Here is an 18,875-nt window from a genome sequence, read left to right as displayed (position 1 = left end):
GACCCAATACTTATACACATGTTTTCTCCAGCAGCCAACTGAGAGATGACACAGAAGAACAGACAGGCGATAAATGTCTCCTTTATTACTGATGAAGCCACGTTCTCCATGAAATTCAGGGCTGTGGGAAAATGCATGTCATGATACTGTGTCCCAGAATTAGAGACTCACGCAGTCCCAGGTAACTCTGGGCCACAGCGAGCCTTCCCTTAAGATGATCTGCCCCATCCTGCACAGGGCTGCCCTGCCATGGAGCTGAGCATCCCGGGTGCTTCCCAAGGGTGGCCAACACTGGAGGGAAAGGAAAGGTTTCATATGCCCTGCTTGTCTCTCCGGACTCACACCTCAATCTGTTATTGTGAAGAGTGCTAGCCGTTGGCCAGGGGTCAGGGGTGTGAAGGGGGAAGCACTCTCCATGGACCAGAGGAGTGTGGAGGAGGCATCCCTTCTCTCAGTTTAAACAGGTGGTGAGATGCAAGAGAAGGGTGCTCTCCAAGAGTTTATAAGAGGGGAAATAAGGATTTCCTTTGGGACTCAGACTAGCCATGAAACACAGAAGATGATTAGTAGGGAGACTTGTAAATCACTTTCTTATTAAATTCACATTTGTTGAGCACCAAAAATGTGCTACATTCTTTTCTGAGCGTTTTACAGAAATGAATCCTTCAATCTTCACAACAAGTGAGTAAGGGAGATTTGATTGTTATCCCAGGTTTACAATGTGGAAATTGAGGCACGGAGAGAGTAAGTTGGCCAAGGTCACAGAGCTAGTAAGTGGCAGAGCTGGTATTTAAACCCTGGCTGTCTGGTTTCCAGGCTCCCAGGGATGGGCTTTGGGTGTTTAGAGGTATCTGCATCCCTGGATCTCTGTACCTCTGTGCATCACTTAGCCCAGAAAGGACAGGGAAAGGAGAGTTACACAGGTGCTCACAGTCGTGTCTCAGCCACTGTCCACGGACAGTGCACCGTGATTGGCGTTAAATGTCTTCTGGGCAGCAGATCTGTTCGTATAACAGAAATTTAGTCCATTGAGTTAATCTAGAAACCCTTCCTGCTCTGCTTCTGTCCATGGTTTCCATGTGACTGCCTGCCCGTGATTGGGCCGTTGAGGAGAATCTGTACTCATAGTTGAACTCTGATATTTCAGTCTGGTTCGTAGTTTCACATCTCCTGTTACATTAATAAATTCAATTTCTGGTTTCTTTGCATCAGTCTCTCATGAGTTTGGTTAATGTGACATCAGTCCATGGGAGCCTAGTGTTGCTGACGGTATATTTTCTGAGCACGTTGTGGCACTTCTACCCGTGTGGACCTGGGTGGAAGATTTCCGCCTTCCGCACTTATTTTCCCGAACAGCAGGGTCCTCTCCCACCCCCGGATGTGAGGCTGGGAGCTCTCAGAGTAGGCCAGTCAGAGGCCAAGTCCACAAATCAGAAAATAATGAAGTCCTTGGAAGTGGGTTTAATAGAAAAAAAGGGCTTCCAGGTATTCCGATGGGCTGTTCGAGTCCATTTGGTGAAAAGCTATCCACTGTTACTGGTTGAGCTGCTTCTTTGCTGTTGAAAAGTCTGGATTACATGGAGGGATTTTAAAAAGCAGAAAGGTGTGATTTCATGTGGTACATCCACACCGGTGAGTAGTGATGGATGACCGCCTGTGTGAGGCATAGACAGAGTCTTACAAACTTCATAAAACAGCTTTAAAAGCTCTGCCATCTGAGTGCACTTCATATGGGGTCCAATTCATGACTGGGCATGCTGAGAGGGCAAATAATTGATAATGGCAGAAAGGACACAGAGGCATCAAAAAGGTCTCAGTCATGTTCCCTGTTTAAAGGATGTGGCACAATGTAATATATTTGAGCTGGTTCTTCACTGAACAGTTTTGAGTGTTTTCTGGGACTCCCCAGTGCACCAAGGTTCCGTGCAGCTGGGTGTCCCCTCAGTGCAGCTCTGTCAGCGCTCATCCTGGGCTGACGTGGTGTCACGGGGAGCAGGACAGTCAGCGTCCCCGGCTCCTCCGAGCTCCGTTTCTTCATCCGCAATGCTGGGTTTCTCTTCGGTGTCTACTTAGTAGGGTTGCTGAGAATCACACGTGATGGTTGTCAGGGGCGATTTGTGGTTGTCTCTGTGATTGTCATATAGTGAATATTTGATAGAAACTCTTGTTTTTTATTAAAATTATGGCTCCTAGATTGCAGTGGTTTTTAGTCTGCATTTACTCTTTTTATAAATTTATTCTTATTTTTAAATAAGCACTTATTTTTATTTATTTTTATGAAGGAACTGGGGACTGAAGCCAGCACATTGTGCATGCTAAGCAGGTGTTCTACAACTGAGTAATACAGACCCTCCTTGTCTGAACTTAAAAATAAATATTTCAATACACAAAATAGCTCTTAAACCCCATCATGGGCCTATTTTCTGTATAGACAATTGAATACATATGCTAATTCAATAAGAATAAATGTTGTTGGGACATAATTTCTGAATCTGTTTATGTGTTTAAAAACGATCATAGGTAGTGATAAACACGAGTCTTGGATCCACTACTTAGGGTCTGTTTTGCCATCATGGGAAATTATATTTTACAGAGAAGGCTAATTGGGTCTCGTTGATATTTGGATGATTTAGCAGATGATGAAGGCTTTCAAAAGCTGACAGTTTTGTATTTTAAACTAACTACAAAGTTATCTTCTATAAATTGGAAGTCCTCAGCTTGTGAATTGCCCAGTAATTCAGTGTGTACATGTCTGTGTCTCTGTGAACGTGTGTGTGTGTGTGTGTGTGTGTGTGTGTGATTTCAGGAAGGTAGAAATAAGTTCCATATAGCCTTCTGATACCTTTCTCTTCCAGTTCAAGGTGTAGGCATATATTTATACAAATAAATTGATACTCTTTTGTCATTTGGCATATTGGTGGGTATAAAAGTTTCTCATACTTGTTTCAGAAGGGTTGGGGAGAATGAGCTTAGAAAATAGGAGGAGATAGAGGCAGGAAGGTTCTTTACACTTTGTGCAGGATGAGAAAGAGTAGCTTTTCTTTTTTCTACTAAAGCAAACTGGCACTGAATTGTAACATACTATTACTCAGAATTGCTTTTCTGATCAGATACGAGTGCCTCAGATTTTTCAAGGCGACATGAATGATGAAATGTGTTTTAGCAATTATCTTTAAATGTAGTTTTATTTTTTAAGTAAAAGGCTATAGCCTGTTCTTTCTTCCAGCGTTACAAGAAGTTCCCATTGATCCAGGTACATGATAATTGTGCTTAGTTTCTTCGGGTTATTGTTTTGTTTTTTTTTTTAAGTGCTTGTTTCATTGTGGTGTGAATGAATGTTTAAAATTTCTGGATTTTGATGTTTAGAACATGCTGATTTATCAGAACTGTTAAAAACCTGATTGTTGTTTGGTCCTCGTTTGGTGGGGCAACCTATTGAATTCTGTTGTCTGTTAAAGAGGGAAATTCTTCCTCTAGCCTGTAGATCATTAAGTGAATGGTTTGCAGTGTGCCTTTAAAATTCTTTGAATGCATTGAGCATGTTTGTCCAGTGAATTTTGAATTGACTCATAGTAATGAATTTGTTTGATTCTGTGGCTTTTGCTCCTCTCCACATGAATTTGAATTCTCTGTTGCATTTTGTATACGTGTTCTTAACAGGGGAAGAAATTTTGCATTTTTTACATAGGTGGGTTTTCCTATCCCCTCTGAATGCCTTCTGTAATTGATACAGCGAAAATCTGTTATTTCAGTGCTTAATTATTTCATAAACTATTTTTTGGCTTAATCAGAAACAATGACAAAGAATGATAATAAAAAACATGAAAACCTTCCTTCCTTTGAAGAATAGAAATGAGGTGGTCAGGCTCACGCGTGCTTTGTACCTGACACCCGTACTTTCATGTCATTGTGTATCATGATTCGGAGATGGAGTTGCTTCAGGTTTGTAGATTTTTGTTTTAACATTTGTGTTGAATTCATTCTCTAGGCTGATGTTTCCTGTTGCGTTTGTGGAAAGTGTAGGTGAAGGGAAACAGATGCTACGTTTTGTATTCAGGAGGCCTGAGTTGCTGAAGAGTATAGAGTAGAGGGTGGGCTGAGGAACAGAGTGACACTCCCTCACCTCCAGGCTGAAATTGATGAACGATGAAATCAATTAGGTGTATCGGTATTTATTTGACCAATAGAAGTCAGAGGGCCCAGACTGTCTAGTTATGCGCAATGGAAAGTACTGAATTCACCTGCAGAATTAGGTGATTTACCAAGTAGAAACAGCTTAGAGCAATCAGAAAAATCAGTTCTATGATGAGATATAAAAAGAATATAATATCTATTATTTCTGAAACTTTTCTATGTTAAGTTGTGTAGAGCTAAAATTAAGTTCCAAGCACCAGGAGTTAAGAGTCTGGGTGGTTCTGTGGGATCGTTATTCAGGGATGTGTCTAGACCCTGCTGGAATGGCCGAAGCTGGCAGGAAAAGACGCAGAGGCAGGATTTGTCATCCTAGGGTGTCCTCCATAATGGTTCCATGTGATAGCCCATGATTGGGTTAACAAATTTAACAGACACCAGACGCATGTCAACCTTAAGAAGAAAAAGTGTGCTTAGTAACTGCTTTCAAGCAAGCACCTGTGCATCCTCACTCCTGTCTCCTTGCCATAAAAAGCAGAGACAATGCCTTGCTTGCATATTTGAGGTTTTAGATAGCACTCTGTTCATTGCACAGCAATGACCCAGGCCCTCAGCTATAAATGCTGGGCGTGCGTGCTGTTAGATAGTCTATTATCCCCAAAACACGGACCTGGCTGGACTGGTGGTCTGCTTTGTAATGAATATCTAAAGAATTTATCTTGTTCCCCTCTCCCCATGACTCCCCTAAAGGTAAACTAAGCCTTTTTACTCATTGTGGATTCTACAATCTCTGTCTCATCCTGTCTTTCCCCAAGTTCCTGTTTACTATCACACAACTGTTAAAGACTATTTTCTTTGATTATACACAATAAATATGGGAGGATTTGAGAGGCTCTTGGAGTTGGCTCCCTACTCCCTCTCGCTTTCTTTCCTTTTTCCACAGTCTTGAGTCATTCATTCCATGTCGGTAAGACTTCTGCCAGCCAGAACCCACAGTTCCAGGTGAGAAGGATGCAGACTTTATCTCTCCTACCCGAGGGAGAGAGAGAAGAGAATTGAGATCTGCTCCCCCGTGGTCCCTTCCTGCCCCAGGGCCACTCCAGTTCACCTGCAGCCTTCTGGCCTCTGCTCTCAGGGCCTCTGTCCCAAGACTGACATCAGCCTTTTTTTCCCTTGTCAATATTTCCTGTGCCTTTCAGGAGTTGGTCTCTTCTCTGCAATTCCACCCTGGCAGATGTGATGGTGGTCAGCGTGCTGGTGGGCAGTCATTTGGGGACTCCCAGGAACCATTCTGATTCTCCTGAGTCTCTCATTCGGGGTTACAAAACTGTCGAGAACCGGAGGAAGCCCATTCACGTGAGGTCAACACAGTATTACATCACTTTCTTTTTATTTTTGAATTTTCAGTGGAGAAATTATTTGTAACAAACTGTTCCAGATTTTCGGCCGCCTGCTTTCCTCACCACTATTTCCTTGTTGGCTCTGGTGATTGTTTAAAGAACCAGGTTTCTTCTCTGGTCATTTCTAGCAGCTGGGCTTGCCGAATCCTTGATCTGCATTTGAAGCAGAATGCTTCTTCGTGATGTCAAACTGATTTTCCTTGTCATGTCTTAATATTTTGTGTACACTCAGTAACTGTTTCAAGTGAAATGCTCTTGTCCAATTTCGGTTAACTCACATTTGCTGAACTCCTGCTTTCATGCTGAGGGCAGTTTCTTCTTCCTGTAATAAAATTTAGCAATTTGCATTTACTATGGGAAGGTACTGGCCCGAGGTGCTCTCGTTCTTAACAGTTTTAATAACAATTCACCCATTAAAATGTACAGTGGTTTTTACTCTATGCCCAGAATTGTGCATCCCATTCAATCTTAGAACATTTTCATCCCCCCAACAGGAAGCTCCTTACGCATAAGCAGACATCCCCATCTTCCCCATCCTCCCACAGCCCCAGGGAGCCACTTTTCTCTCTCTGTGGGTTTGCCTCTGCTGGAAATTTCATGTAAATCGAGTTACTTCATGTAAGTGGAAGCATCTATTGTGACTGACTTCTTTCACACTGAGTAACGTTTTCAATATTTGTCCACGTTGTGGCCTGGGTCAGTACTCAATGCTTTGCTATTGCTGAATAATATTCCTCTGTATGGCTGGGCCCCTCTGTTTACCCATTCATCACGTGATAGGCATTTGTGTTGTTTCTGCTTTTTGGCTGTGATGAGTAATGGCTCCGTGAATATTCCTGTAGGAGTTTTTATGTGAACATTTGTTTTCAGTTCTCTTACGTGTGTGCCCAGGAAGCAAAATTGCCTGGTTATTCAGAAACCAAATGTTCAACTCTCTAAGGACCTGCCAGGCGTTTTTCCAAAGTGGCCAGGCTGTGTTACATCCTCACCAGCAACGGCTGCGTCCTCTGCATCTTCTGTGTCCTCATTAGTGCTTTTTACTCTTTTTTTGATTATAACCTATTGTAGTGAGTGTGAAGCGGTTTCTCCTAGTGGTTTTGACTTGATTTCCCTTACAGCTAATGATATTGAACATCGTTTCGTTGTGCTTATTGGTCATTTGTATATTTTCCTTGATAAATGTTTTTCAGATCCTCTATTCATTTTTTAATTGAGTTGCCTTTTTATTGTTGAGTTGTAGGAGGTTATTTTTGTTTTTGTTTTGTTTTGTTTTTTTTTTTGGTAGATACAAATTCCTTATCAGATAAATGATTTGAAAAAATTTCTGCTGTGTGTTGTTTTTTCACTTTCTGGATGGTGTCCTTTGAAGCAATGTTTTAAAATTTGATGAACTCCAATTTATCTCTGTTTTCTTTTTCCTTGTCCTTTTTCCTTATCCTCTGTTTTCTTTTTCCTTGTCCTTTCCTTCAGTTTACCTTGTCCTTTTGGGGTAATATTTAATATCTGAGGTATTTTATTTAAACTTTTATACATAAAATAACTTAATTATTAGGACAGTTCTAGGAGACGGGTGCTGTTGTTGTCCCCAGTCTATGGATAGGAGACTGGGTTGCAGAAAATTTCACTGACTTATCAGTGTCAAAGCTACCCAGTGCTTTGGGAGTTCAGACCCTCATGTTTGTCCCCAGCGTCTGTGCTCTTCACCACCATGCTCCACTCCTTCCTGGAATCGTTAATGAAAAAGTCTTTACTTTTTTGATTTCTTGTTAGTTTTTGTTTTTCTCATTGGGGCCTCATCTCCTCATTTTCCTTAAAGAGATCAGTGTAGGTTTATTTTAGGTCTCATGTAGGCAGAAGCATTGCTATCAGTTAACTTCTTTATTACTCACTCCCCAGTGATGGCTGTTGCTAATTGACCTAATGAAGTCTTGCTTTAGTCTTTCCTTCTCATGACACTAACAACAGAGTCATGACTTACAGAATGCTTAAAGAAGAAAGTACTTGATTGATTTTATTTTGCTACCCAATCAAACCAATCAAATAAGAACCCCAGAGTTGACACAGACGGTAAGCCCTCCAGAATAGGGTCACTGTCTTCCTTGTGTTTCATTTGTTTGGTCACAGTGTCTGGATAGTGCCTTGCTGTCCAGCAGTTTTGTTAGGATACAGTGTTCGTGAATCATTGTAAGGACAGAATTTTGACAACAGACTGTGCTGTTCATTTCACGAGGGAAAAGTTAATATAGAAATACTGCTCAGATCTATTTTAAAATTAAGCTTGGAATTTTGAGAAGAGTTCAAGAAACCATACAAAGATCTTTTTCACTAATTTTAGATCTATCTTAGACACATTATGGTTACATAGCAGAGTACCTTATCAAGTAGATTTGACGAGAGGTGTGTATTATTGATTATTTGTTTTAGTTGAAATATTCTACCTGGGATAAAATATTCAGTGCCCATAAATGAACAAATATGTTTGTATTTCTATGCAACATGGGAGCAGACTTCATATGTTTCTATATAATATATATGACTGTGTGTTTTAATCTGTCTTTCAGTGTTTTTATAGTTTTTCAGCAATGTTGTAACTTTAGAATTCTTCTAAGAAAATCACCCCAGATTCTAGTGCAGTTTGTACTGTGTATCCTGTCTTATGCATGGGATTCCACTGTCCCCACAGGGAGGAATTTCCTCTTATATTGAGTTAGTATCAGAGTTAAAGGAACTGTGATTTCTAGGCCTTTGCTCTCCATGTGTTTGCATTTGGCTGTCAATCGCGATTTTCCCTTTCTTGAGTTTTCATTGTTCAATTAGAATTTTTGAAAATAACTATTAATATGTTGCATCGATCTCCCTAGAAACTTGATGTGTTTGTGCTTTTCAGTTTTCAATTTATGAAAAATGTAAATACACACTTGTTTTTAAGTAGTCCTTTTTCACTAGATATTTGGTTACCTCTTTATAGTTAAAATATTTTTTCCCAATGTATGAATCAGTGTGCATGTTTTAAAAGATACCTTACTTTTTATTTTTCTTATTGTAACAGTTATATTCATTGTAGAGAATTTAGAAAATACGGATAAACACATTAATAACTTAAAATGGCCTCTAATCTCACCTAGACATACAGTTGTAAGGTTTGAAATTGAGAATTACAAGTCCTCTCACATTGTTCTTCTTTTTCAAGTACGTTTTGGTTACTGAGACCCTCGAATTCCCATATGAATTGTAGCAGCAGCTAGTCAGTTTCTGCAGAGGAGACCGCAGGGATTGTGATCGAGACCACGTTGAATATACGGATCGTTCTGGGGAGCACTGCCATTCCAAAAGCGCTGTCTTCTGATCCAGCAATGTGTGTGGTTTGTCCAGGTATTTAGGTATTGTTTAATTTTTTTTTAACAATGCTTTGAGTTTACAGAGTTATTTTACTTTGTTTTTTTTTTTTGCCTTTATACTGAGGACAATTGTGCCAGGTACCGGGATCAGAAGTGTATTTGAGCCCCGCCACTTGCTGCCACCATGGTCACTGCGCTCTTGCTTCACCCGCTCTACAATCTTGCACAGAATAGGACCTCAGTAACTCTCTCTCTCGAATGATTATATGCTTGTTGGATGATGCTTGAGAGTCCGTGTGATGATTTTTTTCCCCAGCCTTTCCCCACTTCTTTACTATGCCCTTTCTCTTCCTTTCCTCCAGCCTGGGTTTCAGTTTACCTGTGGCATTGATTTTTCTTGTCTGTAGACACTTCCTTTCACTGGTTCACGATAATTTTACATGTGGGCTGTGGAAACTTGCTAGATGTCAAGAAAGAGCCAATCCATTGCATGCTAGTATTTTTAGAGTGCATTATTGTTTTATCGATTGAAATTAAATCAGGGTGACCCCCTGAGCCCTCCTGTGAGCTGTTTTTGCCATCCTACAGGTGATAATGCTCTGGCTGCTGAATGTGCCCTTTCCCCAGACTTGGTTTTGGAGTTAAGTCACCATCAGTGGAGCCCTCTCTTTAAAAGATGAAGAAAACATTTGCTCCTTCTCCCTGGTTGGGGACTTGGATGAGATGAGGTAACAGATAAAGAATGGAGCCCCACCTCATTCTAACACCCGCTCGTTCCGTTCCTTTCTCCACGGAAAAAGAGTACAATTCAACACTATAAAGATTGATTGTGAGCAAATGAGATAGACAGGACAACCGATCATTTATTAAATATACTTTCATGCCAGAAACAAATGTATTATTCACACAAAAAGCACACAAAGCACGGTAGTACCGTGATTACCAACGTGGGTCCGAGTTCGAGTCCTGCTCTGGAGTGACCAGTCCTGTGAGATGGAGAACTGGTAGGTCGGCTTAGCCTCTCCCGGGCTTGTTTTCTGTCCTGCAGAGATGGGGCTCGCTAGGCGTCCCTCCCCCATAGAGATGCTGTAGGGTGCAAATGATGCGCATGGGCAGCCCGAGCATAGCTGCTCATTCCTCGTAAGTGAAGGAGAGCATAGCTTTTGTGGTGAAGGCTTTATAACAGCCCCGTGTGGACTTTCAGTGCTCCGAAGGAATGCCTTGTGATTTGGAGATGGGATTCTCATTTCTGTAAATACCCAAGGATTGTGTAATTGGGCCCTGCTGATTTGAATCTATTCTTTAGAAAGTACATATTGTGGATATATTTTTCAAGCATGCATGCTTTTTTCTTTTATCATTTATTGTTCTACCCTCTCTCTTGGTGGGACTTTTCATGGAATCCAGGAAACAGCCCTAAGCCACCTGCCTCTTCACACGTCTCCGTGGCGGTTTTCTTCCCTGACTAGAAGAGGGTTCTGCATAGGGAATTTTCTTTGTTCCCCTTTTCTTGGAGTCTCTCTGTCTGTCTGCCCACCTCTCACCTGTCCAACTGTCCATTTCTCTACCCACTCATTCTTCTGACTTGTTCCAAATAGCATTTCAGGCAGCTTACAGAAGAACAGATACCAAATAAACAGGTGAGATAATGGGACCAAGTTCAGACAGTGAGGCTAGGAGGCGAGCCTGTGTGAGGGTGGCAGGCATGAGAGACACGCGTCTGCCCTGTGACTTATAAGATCGACAGCAAGAGTGTGCCTGAGGCTCCCAGCAGACACAGGTTAACAGGGTTTGTGGGAGATGCTCACTGGCTGTGAAATAAATAAGTGGCTGAGGAGAAGCCCAGCCTTTCCAGCTACTAAGGCTTAGGAGAATATTTTGAGTGTCTTCAACATCAGAGTATTTCATCTTTTCTTTTGTCAGAGTTCTACATATAGATGGTTACATTCTGTACCTGGAAATTTCTACAAAATTTCTTCCCACTTGAGTCCCATGACTCGGGAATGGGGTGGTTCTGCTCATTGACTGGGGTTGGCCAGAAACCAAAAATGACAGCTTCAAAGGAGCCTGGGATTTGTCAGTTATGTTTTGTCAGTACTGTAGAGTTCAAAAAATGCTTTCACAGTATCTCTCCATCTGAGGCGGCAGCGTGCTCTCTTACCAGCATCAGGAGCTCAGGGCCATGGGATGGTGGGGGCTGACTGCTTTGCCGTCAAGACAGCTGAGCTAGTCACTGCAGGTTTGATTCTTTTACGTAAGGCCTTTCATGTTCTTTACTTGAATGTTTCAACAGGGAGTTAATTAACTGAGTTAATTAACATTTAATAAATATGATTCTTTGTTGAAAAGACAGTTATAGACAGAATATAAGCTCTGAAGCCTTTAAAAACGGTTTCATTACTGAAATTTCAGTAGGGGAGATACACAGTTTATCTTATTTATGCCTGTCTTTTAAAGTAACAAAGAAACAAGACAGAAAAGGCAGAGGATTGTTTCTGTTCTTCCTTTCTGCTTGCAGGTGCCCTCACCTCCAGTAGCATCCATCCAGACACCGGAACTGACACTGGCCGTGCTCCGAACTGCCTCAGCCCTGAAGACACAACTGACAAATAGAAGGGGACCACGCCCTGTTACAGCAGGTGCTCTCACTTTGTGGATCCTTATGTAACTGAGCGGTGTTAATCAGGATTGCCCGTTCTACATTGTGTGGCGCTGCTGCGGTGTCTCCTAGTTACTTGTTTCTGTAAGTATTCATGTATTATTCCCCACTGAGTGGTACTACACGTCTAAAAATGCTTTTTTCAGATGAAAAATAATGTGCATTTAATATAATATGTCTGAAAAAAGGGGCAAAAGATTCTATCCTGGTCCCTCTACTCAGAGATAATAATTAACAATTTAACATTTATTTTCTGTTCTTTTCGTTAGTGTGTATCATCTCTGTCATAAAAACCAGTGAGCACTCTGTCCCTGTTTACTGTTCGGAGACCTCCATTTTCCATTCGGCTTATTACATGTTTTTCTACAATATTCTATCTCCCCTGGCATGATTTTTAAAGACCAGTGTAGCATTCTGTCTTATGGAGGCATGGTCCATTTTACTTCGGACTTAAATAAACTTTTAAATTCCAAGTGTACTTAACTGAAATACTGAAAAGAGAACTGTGGTGGTACAGGAAGGCCCCTAACTCCCTTCTCATTATTTCCTGAGAGTAAAAGCTGTTGAAAATTTGGTATATATATTTCATGACCTTTATGCCTATGAGATACATATATATACACATATGAGAAATCAATATATAGGTGTGTGTATATATGCTTTATTTAAAAATGAGACCATACTATATGTTTTTCTGCAGCTCGCTTTATTCACTCAGGGGTATATCATGGACGTCCTCCCACTCCAGACTCACCCGGCCCTTTCAGATAGATTGGAGGGGTCTCCTGATGTGCGGGTGTCGTCTCTTGTCCACGGAAACATTTGGTGCGAGACTGCTGTGGACAAGGCCCTGGACCACGGCGAAACGCCGGCTCCCTCAGCGCCCGCAGCTCGCCTTGATTTACCGCATCATTGTCTTGATGGTGGACAGTTAAGTTTTCTCCATTTTCCACTGTCAGAAAGAATGTTTGAGTTGCATCCTTCTTGTACAGAACTTCCTGTGATCTTGTATGTGTATTCCTTTAGTTAAGGCTTCTGGAAATTTAGTCCCTGGATGTGACATTTACATTCATCACAGACTCCTTTCAAGTGACTAGAAATTCCTTCTCCATTGGGGAATGAAAAAATGCACAATTACTTATGTAACCAATTCTCTATCGCTGGATATGATTTCACTTCAGTTTTTCTTCCCACCTTTGTAAACAGTGCTGTGTAAATGCCCTGATGGGTACATCTTTTTGGACTGATTTTTTTTTCCTAAAGGAAACGATTCCTAGAAGTGGAGTTGAGTCAGTGTGTATGTACGTTTTTCAGAGCTTACAAATCCATTGATATGTCATCCTCTGAAAAAGTCGCTCATGATTTGTTCTCCCACAGATGGACACTAGCTAGATTATCTTAAAAATATTTGCCAATATGATAAGCAAAAGTGCTTTTTCATTGTTTTTTTTTGCATTTGATGACCAGTGAAGTTTTGAGCATTTTTCACTCATTAGTCATTTGACTTTTTTAAAATGAATGATTCCTTTTGTCCTTTGCCCACATTTAAGTGAGGGAGCTTCTTGTTGCTTTGTGACAGCTTTTTGTATGTTATGAAAATTAACTTCGTGAATTCATCAACATGTATCACAGAGCTTTTTCTTGTCATTTCTTTCCTTTCATTTTGTTCAGGAAGTTTTCTGATTTTTGTTGTGGCTCAAACTATTCTTAGGATAGTAAATGTCTTCCTTATGGGTTTTATCTTTGACATTATTCTTAGAAATACTCTCTTATAATGGAATAAATCTCTTCTGTAGGTATTTTTTAATCTCTAAGATGGAGATTATAATAGTACATGTTATAGTGAGGAGAAGTTGAGTTAATAAGAGCAAAGAGTTGTATTTGCTGTTACTAGTACTTTTTAATATTTACATCGCTATCTGCAATTTATCTTGTGGTCATTATGACAGGAGTAGAATTTATTCTTTCCAGGTGATTCTCTGTCCCAGGACAATTATCGAATTCATAATTTTCTCTTTGATTTGAAATCCCACCTGTACAAAATACTTACATACACTAGAGTCTTTTTTGAGCTCATGGTTCCCTTCTGTCAATCTCCTTTCCTTACTCCAGCACCATATCTTACATGTTGTAAAAATTTATTTAATAACTGGCAGTCTGATTTTTTTTGATTCTTTTCTTCCATCCCAAATTTTCTTGTCAAGTATTATGACTTTATTATTCCTGAAGAATTCCAAAATATTTTGTTCAAGTTAAAAAAAATCAGATTGGAATTTTCATGGGATTTTTTAGTAAGTTTTGAATTATTCTTAGGAGAACTTACATCTTTACAAAACTGCTTTTCTCCATGCAATATGTTTATGTCTCTACATTCATACCTCTTACTTTAACCCTCAGTACAGTCCTGAAGTTTCTCCATTTAGAATATGGGCATTATTTTTGAATTTATTCCAGATTATTGTTTATGTTTTTGTTAATTTTGTAAGTGAGAATTTTTTGCTATTATATTTTTAAATGTTTAAAACTGACATTTAGAAAGGAAGATTCGGTTTGTCAATACTCACTTTGTAACTTGTCATTTAAAATTGTAAGTATTAAGTACTTGTTCCAGAATCCTTTCTTTTCTGTTTTTTAAAATTTGTTTCCAAGATTCTCAAAATGTTCATAGCTAAGTAGTATAGGTGGGGACACAGATGGAGAGAGGAAGTGTGGCTCACGAACAAACTGTGAGCAATTTCATGGCTGCCTTTAGGCTGGAGAAGCCACAGAAGAGCCCAGGTTAGACCAAGGGTGGCTTTGTATGCACTTGAAAGCCAGCTTTCCTGCCTGTATGGTGAAGCCTGGTGGGCGTGGCAGGTAGATGATCAAGGTCTGATCAAGGTCATTGGCTGCACAGAGCACTGTGTCTGTGAGAACTGGAGACCATTACCATGGGAAATGCTTGGCGCCAGGAACACTGCAGGGGAGCTGGGGAGCCTGTGTGTTAAGGATTTTCCAGCCCTGGGAGTGGGAAGATGAGACTCTGCATTCAGATCTGAGTTTGAATTCATCCTCTCTTGTTTACTGGTCCTCTGACTTTTGTCAAGTTATCTACCCGCTTTGAACTCCTGTTTTCTTGTCTCTCAAAACAGGAGAATTACAGCCTGCTGCTAGAGTGTTTGATCAGGGTAAATGATTTGTGTCTATAAGATGCCACGTACAGTCACAATCTCAGTGAGAAATGGGCTGTCGCCTCTTCTTCTGCAACTCAGTGCTCGATAAGACATCGGGGGAAAGCCAGTCCCTAATTTGTATGTGATGCAATGAGGAACAAAATTAACGTCTTGCCTTTCCCTAGCAGGATTCTTATTTCTTTGCTTCATTTACCTCTTTCCTCCTTTACTCTCCCCTTTCACCTCCTCCACCAAAAGAGACTGAGTCTGTCTCAGAACACTACATTCAAATTACTTTAAATGTTGGCTCATCCCCATGAAATTACAGTGAAATTAAAAATAATCTGTACACGTCCCAGACATGATTATATTTGATTTACACACACACACACACACACACACACACACACACACACACACACACAATCAGGCTACCTCCCATTTGCTGAGGGAGAAGGACCACTTTTTCTGAGTTTTCATTCACTGAGCGTGAGAGCAAAGTCTCTTAAGCAGAAATTCGCCTGGCTTCTTGCATGGTTTTTTAAATTGGATTTCTGCTTTGTGTCCACAGAAATAGACTCCTATTAGAAGAGGGGAAGTGGAGACATAGATATTCTGCTGAGATATTGGTGTCATCATATTTGAGTTGGAAAGGACTTACGACAGCATAGAGTCGTACCTTTTTATGGGTGAGAATCCATGATAGTGTAACTTGGACAAGAACCCGGGTCTTCTGTCTTCATGTCCACGCGGATGAAGAGGCAACTGGGTGGGGGATGGCAGGGATCCTTACTTGAGTTCCGGGGTCTTGCTAGTTTCCATTGTTCAGCTGCCTTTAGTTTATGTCCATGTGGCCTCTCATGGGAAGGTCACTCTATCCTGATAGATTGAGTTTCTAATCAGCAAAAAGGTCTGGACCCACTCATGTTTCCCAGAGATTTTCTGCTGACCTGCTGACAGTTTATATACATGAGATCTTAGAAACTGCTGGATATAAAATCCTTATTGTTATCATTTGCCCTCGAGTTCCACAGGAATGGGGTGCTGTCTCAGGCTGTCTAAGGCCAGCTCTGAACAAAGATAGGGTGATAGGCTGTGCAGCTGGACACTCCCCAGTCGAATGGGATTTCCACCTTAGTTTTTAGAATCAGGCAGATGAGTTCAAATCTTACCTTTACCAGTTATTAGCTTTGTGACCTTGAGGAAGAAACTTTACTTTTTTGGGGACAAATTTTCTTTATCCGTAAATAAGTTCAGTATTTATTTTAGGGTTTTTGTTTTAGAATTGAATGAGCTAATTCCCTCATTTATTCCTAAAATACTGATCACATGGTTCTATGCTGGTGACCTAGTGGTTGATTACTAAGGGACTCAGTAGTGAGAATGTGGGTGAGGCTCCCTGGATAATAGAGCTTATATTCCATGATATGCTTGTAAAAGACTGGATTGCAGTGGATTTTTAGTAAATGTCCATTCTTTTCCTAATCCCCATTGATTGTGTATATATCTTTATACTAATATATGAACAATTTTTTATTGCAATATAAGTCTTTTTGTAGTATTTAAAGTATGTAGCTATAACAAAAATACGTGAAATAAAATGATTTGACTTTTATTTTCTTTTCAATAAACAAAACAAAATAAAATAGAAAAGAAAAGAAAAAGTTTTGAAGGAGTAGAAATAATTTTATTTCCGTGTAATCGACTCCCTATGTTAGGTTTTTCGGTTGTGTTCTTAAACAGCATATAAAATTGACAGGTTTTGACTTCAGTGTTGATAGCTGGGTGAGTATAGTTTCTTTTTGTGGTTGTCTTTGATGAATTATTTGCACTAGATCATAAATAATGTGCATGTTACATATTGGAAACGAGGAAAGAGTGGAGACATACTACCTCCAATGCAGTCATTTTGTTACCGAGTCCAAACTCATTCTGCTCACCAAATGACAGGCCAATAAACTGGGAGATGAGGTGTTGGAGCAAGGAATAGTGACTTTATTTGCAAAGCTGGCAGACCCAGAAGATGGCAGACTGATGTCCTGAAGAACCATCTTCCCCAAGTCAGAATTGAGTCTCCTTTTATACTAAAAAGGGGTGGGGCTGCAGTTGGTTGTTGGAAACTTCTTGTTGTATGAATTGCTTGTCCTTTGAATCCGCTGTTCTTGCAGCTGTCCATGTGGATCAAATCATGTTGCCATTGTAATACCTCCAAAAGTAAAACAAAGTTATTCTCTATTTTGCAACTTGCCATCTCTACATAAGTGCAGATTAGTTAGCATCCTTCAAGATCACGGCCAGGAGAAGAGGCTGTCCTGGATATTTCAGTCTAAAGGCAACTTTCTTTTACAAATGGTGCAGAGATAGCAAGTCTGAGCCTAGAAAACAGGGCACAGGTTTAAAGCCAAAGGAACAGACCTAACATGGGGTCAAAATTGTTCTTTTCTATTACAATTCCCTTTTCCGCTTCATAGATAATTTTAGTAAGAAACATGAGCAATTTTGTATTTTTGCTTCTTAATAACCGATAAGTGGGCCAACTATATTTTTGTGAGCAGGGATGCTGTGCGGGCATAGGGGTCACAGCAAACTCTTGTTGGGGGTGGCCGACCCTGGAACATGTCTGATGCCCCGTGAGTGTTGGTGAGGGTCCCCTAGCCAGCGGCTCTCTTCAGGAGGCAGCATATGGGCATTGATATCTGGAGACCTCATTTTCGGCTGCAGGAAATTTTTTAGATACTGCGATTGAAAAATCACTCCAGCTGGGGATAATTAGGGAAAAAAGGAAAAGTAAAAGGGTTTGGAGTAGAGTAGAAGAGAAGGACATCAGATCACGGAGCCTGAGTGCTTGGCAGCGGGGCTTCGGGGGAGAGGGGAGCAGACGTGGGGAGGGGCCTGGCACCGGAACCAGCTCCTGCACCTGTCCCCGTGCCCAAGCCACATAGCTTTTAATTGGGCCACCTCTCTGGGCTGGATGTCACCCTGTGCAGAACCTTGAGAATCGAAGGTAAGGGGTGGGCAGCACTCACCTAGGGGTCACTGTAGATTTCGGTCAAGTCCACAGTGCCTTTTCTGTTCATGTGTCTTCACTTGTCCTTTATCTCAGGATCTGAGGAGGAGGAGAAAGGAACTCAGATAGAGATCCAGGAAGATATCCGACTGTGTTAAGAGAGGACAGACACAGTGACACGGGGAGCGAGGACACTTGCAGCAAAGTAAAATGACTTCACAACTATTGCTTCAGAGCTGCAGGTGTGAGAGAGCCTAAGCCTGTCTCAGAGTGCAGGGGACAAGCGGAAAGGAATGGCAAAATTTCCACTGAAAATTGAAATTTTTTTAAATAGCCTGCTACTGTTGCTTGTATCACTTGAATGAATGCAGGCATATTTCTGTGGGCATTTATAGGTTCACTCAACCCCACCAGCCCCTCTTGCCCCCATCGGGGATGGGATTTCTCAAGCACAGTGCACCTCCTGCTTCGGTGGGCCACGCTTCGGGTCCTCGCCTGGGGCCGGGCTGCTGCAAGGCACAGAGTCCCTGAGGCACGGCCTGTGATACACGACAGGAACATCTCTGCTATCGACTGAGGGCCTCCTTTTCCCCCTGCAGTGTAAGAATTCCGGTGACTGAGTTAGAAGCATGCTTCCAAGCTGTCCGTGTCCTCGGCATCCAGAAGCGGAGCCTGGAAGCTTCCGAATTTCTCCAGAATGCAGTCTACATTCACCTTCGGCAGGTGAGTGTATGTCCTTACACAAGTGGAGGAATTACTGCAGTTTTCCTGGAACTTACTCACCACTAGTCCATCTGATTTTTCTGTGCTAGGATTCAGTATGGCCTGCTAAAATATCTGGAGTCAGATCTTGAAACACTGATGAAGAGGATCATTTATTTTATTTCTATATATGATAGCCTTTTACTTTCAAAATTCAGAATTTTTCGTTCTTTCAGGAATTTTTGGGGGGTTGGCGAAACAACTTTGCTCTTACAATCTTTGAGACCTGTTGCTTTGTGCCTCTCACCTGTCTTCTGTCACTTGTGAGAGGCGATTCCATTTGTGACCCTGTCCGGGTTGTTCATGTTATAAAACATATAGTCTGTTAAAGTACAGTCCCTTTTACTCCAAAGACATTCCACAAATACTACTAAAACCTGGGTGTGGTTTTAAGAAGACAGAATCATTAGAAAATGTACTTGCAGG

The 18,875-nt window shown here is 41.1% G+C and overlaps 1 protein-coding gene across 3 annotated transcripts in view; it reads left to right on the top strand.

Annotated features, from left to right (window-relative positions):
• LOC135320905 (uncharacterized) overlaps window positions 1-18,875 on the top strand; it is a 140,321-nt gene that overhangs the window by 43,373 nt on the left and 78,073 nt on the right. The window contains exons 17-20 of one of the 3 annotated variants that reach the window (XM_064484111.1): window positions 8,722-8,903; window positions 9,458-11,123; window positions 11,388-11,612; window positions 18,287-18,410. The gene's annotated coding sequence lies outside the window, so the exon portion shown is untranslated. Of the gene's footprint in view, window positions 1-8,721; window positions 8,904-9,457; window positions 11,124-11,387; window positions 11,613-12,228; window positions 16,296-18,286; window positions 18,411-18,875 lie in introns of those variants that run through there. The other 2 variants (XM_064484113.1, XM_064484112.1) reach the window with 2 other exon arrangements.

Source organism: Camelus dromedarius, unplaced genomic scaffold (assembly GCF_036321535.1).
Source record: "Camelus dromedarius isolate mCamDro1 unplaced genomic scaffold, mCamDro1.pat HAP1_SCAFFOLD_41, whole genome shotgun sequence".
NCBI lineage: Eukaryota > Metazoa > Chordata > Mammalia > Artiodactyla > Camelidae > Camelus > Camelus dromedarius.
Note: the sequence above shows the minus strand (reverse complement) of the source record. Positions and strands in the feature narration are given on the sequence as shown.